At 47.7% G+C, this 3,217-nt stretch overlaps 1 long non-coding RNA gene across 1 annotated transcript; it reads right to left on the bottom strand.

Moving 5' to 3' along the window:
- Positions 1-1,576: 1,576 nt before the first annotated feature.
- On the bottom strand, positions 1,577-2,868 carry LOC149372292 (uncharacterized). The gene is made up of 2 exons (XR_016292316.1): positions 2,495-2,868; positions 1,577-2,405 (listed from the first exon to the last, which is right to left on the bottom strand). It is a non-coding gene; the product is annotated as an uncharacterized LOC149372292 (long non-coding RNA).
- Positions 2,869-3,217: the final 349 nt, after the last annotated feature.

Here is a 3,217-nt window from a genome sequence, read left to right as displayed (position 1 = left end):
TGGAATTGTGTGAAATAAAACAGCCGCTAACAAGGTGAACGTACAAAGCAGAGGACTACTTGACGAGACCGCCACTGACTTCAGTGCGAAGAATGGTGAATGCAGCTATATATGAACAAATGAAAAGTCATGCGTGTATCTAGAAAAACTTCCGTCCCACCTCACTACTACATCGATAACATTTCGTTGGAATCAGCCTCATCATATAAGTGCATCGGCGTCCACATTACTTATTATCTTAACTGGTCTCTTCATACCGAGAACATAATTGAAAATGCTAATCGCATGCTTTGCTACTTACGTCGCAACTTCTTTAACGTTCCTTCCAATTTGAAACTACTGTTTTATCAAACACTAATACGATAAAAACTCGAGCATGCAACACGTGTATGGCACCCTGCTCATGACAACTTCATTAATGATCTTGAGCTGGTGCAAAATAACTCTGTGCGTTTAATCCTTGTTAACTACAACCGCACAGCGAGTATAACTACTATGAAGTCTAATATCTGCCTCCGATAACTGACATCGCGTAGAAAAGTGTTTCGTATCACCCTGTTCCACAAGCTGTACCATCAACCCGCTCTTCGTGATCACCTCATCCCCCATACAATTTTCCCGCCGCATTGATCATGATCACAAAGTCGGAAGTATGTCATGCAACAGAAAATGCTGCTCGCAGTCATTCCTGCCGCGAACCTCATGCGACTGGAACCACCTTCCCGCAGATGTTGCCGGCACTGAAAATTATGAGCAGTTCCGCGTAGCACTAGCTAACATTGTATATTCAGGCGCTGTTTAATATTCATGTAATCAACTGTGTTTTTCACTCAGTTTTCGTATATTTACCATTCCCCCTGTGTAATGCCACTGGCTTTGAGGGGTAACGTAAATAAATAAACAGAGTAATATGCAAGCCTCTCACACAACATTCACTAATATTTCTTTCTTTCTGTAATAACGATTTGTAGACAGCCTAAAGACTCATATTTCACTGACGTGAAGGTTCATTTTTCAGTCACAGTTCCATACTGTAGAGCGCAGGATAGCGCTTGTGTTGCATCGTTCTTCTGCGTGTGTCATTGTAGGCGCTATTGTTTGTTGTCTCAAGTACTATGCACCATGTACCCCAAACAGAAGTTCGTCTAAATCTTCTTTGACATTAGCAGTTGCAAATTCAAGCCTTCTGCAGGATTTGAAGGAGGCCCAAGGAGCCGAGGACTAATTTTATGCATATGTAAATGTAAACAGCTAATCTATCTGTACTATTGCAACTTGCATTCTCTTTTTTGCTTTATGTGCTGTTCTTATATTTCGTGCCGTAGTGCTGAATGTCGTAATTTTTGTATGTATTATAGTGTAAATTGATACTGTAGTCTGCTGTCAGTGTTTTCTTTACTGTAATGCGCGATTGTAATGTTTATCTCTTATATTGTTTGGTGTACTTTCCATGTTCTTTTAAAGTACCAACTTGTTTTTCCTACGTTTAAAACTGTCATCTAATGGTCCCCTGGGCCTTGCCAAGCTGTGTGCACAGCTTTCAGCCCAGGGTGACCAGACAGATTTTTCTGGTAAATAAAGTGCATTGACTGATTTATTAATTCATTGATATGCAACTTACAAATGATTGGAAATGAGGGGAACATGTTCACAGGGCGGAAAGCGCGTGGTCTGCCAGGAAACACTGAGGTGGCCCCGAGAAGGTCCTTTTGTAAGGACATCCGTTTTGTGCCTCTTCACTAAGCAGCGACGACACGGCGTGCGCAGTCCTCGTTTTGCCCGAGCTGTCGAAGCAATCCTTGGTAAAAAAATACTCGAGGGAACAAAGTCGTGCTGTGTATGCAGATGCGATCGCCTCGTGGTTCCATTCACGGCGAACAATCATCCGGCAAGCCCGGCTCTTTCGACGGATTCAGGAAACGACTGAAAAGAACAAAAGTAAGGAGCGAAGAAAGGTGCACTGCTTACAGGTTAAAACAGAAAAAAAAACAAAGCTAAGCGCTGCACTCGGTTAACCCATTCAACGAGGCGTGGCGTGAGCTTTAAATCCGATTTCGACAAGGCGTGAGAAGTCGCTAAAGAAGCAAAGGCACACTGCACTGGGTGAATGATATAGCTAGACTAAGCGCAAGTCATAACTTCTCTAAAGCCACACTGCACTCGTTTAACCCTGCAACGAGGCCTAGCGCGGGTTCTGATGTCTGGCGCCGATTTCGACAAAGAGAGGGAACACGGCCGCGAGATTGGATGCCCGCAATCTTCCAGGAAGCAATGAAGCGGCCCTGAAAAGGGCCGTTTGGAGCAGCTCTTCAACGTCAACCTACAGCGGCGTGGCGGCGAGCAGTAGGCCCAGCGTCCGGCGAACAATGACATCGGCTTCCGAGAAGCATATCCAGGGAACGATGCTGCAAAAAAAAAGTTTCGTTACAAGCACCGCAATTTGGTGAGTCCTCAATGCACGAGAAAACTTGCGACAATGTAGTTCAGTCCTTACCTCGGGGTTGAGAATGCGCACGCCCGACAAGCGCGTCAGCGTTGCTGTCAAACGGCGGTCCTCAAAGCGCGCTTGATGCGGATCCTTGTAGTGCCGCGGCAAAAACTTTAAATACAAGCACGACACTAGCCACGTGCTACTGGCGAAACGGCGAAAGCCGCAAGCAAATACTGCACAGAAATTTCAGCTGGCTGTCGCCGACGAGCGCACCACGCACGAACGCCATAGCTGCACACGCCTCGAAACGAGCGCGCCGAGGATCACGAAACGAATGCCCGCTCACCACGCACGCACGCGCGGCGGGTGCACCTAGCGATTCCCCAGGCGCTCTAGGGAGAGGTCGAGAAAGGCGCGCTGACGCCACGTCCGGTTGAGAACGAGGGCGAAGTCAAAAAACGTCACGGAGAAGCGCATCACATCGACCAATCCAACGTTCTGTCTAGAAACGTTGGACCAATAAGCGTTTCCAGCCTGCCTTCCCGCAAACGCTTTATTCCTGACAAGGACGAGAAACAGAAGCGTTTGCGGGACGGCAGGCTGGAAACGCTGATTGGTCGATGGGATGCGCTTCTCCGTGACGTTTTTTGACTTCGCCCTCGTTCTCAACCGGACGTGGCGTCAGCGCGCCTTTCTCGACCTCTCCCTAGAGCGCCTGGGGAATCGCTAGGTGCACCCGCCACGCCGCGCGTGCGTGGTGAGCGGGCATGCCGCATTCGTTTCGTG

Source organism: Amblyomma mixtum, chromosome 1 (genome assembly GCF_055824585.1).
Source record: "Amblyomma mixtum isolate Tamu chromosome 1, ASM5582458v1, whole genome shotgun sequence".
Taxonomy (NCBI): Eukaryota; Metazoa; Arthropoda; class Arachnida; order Ixodida; family Ixodidae; genus Amblyomma; species Amblyomma mixtum.
Note: the sequence above shows the minus strand (reverse complement) of the source record. Positions and strands in the feature narration are given on the sequence as shown.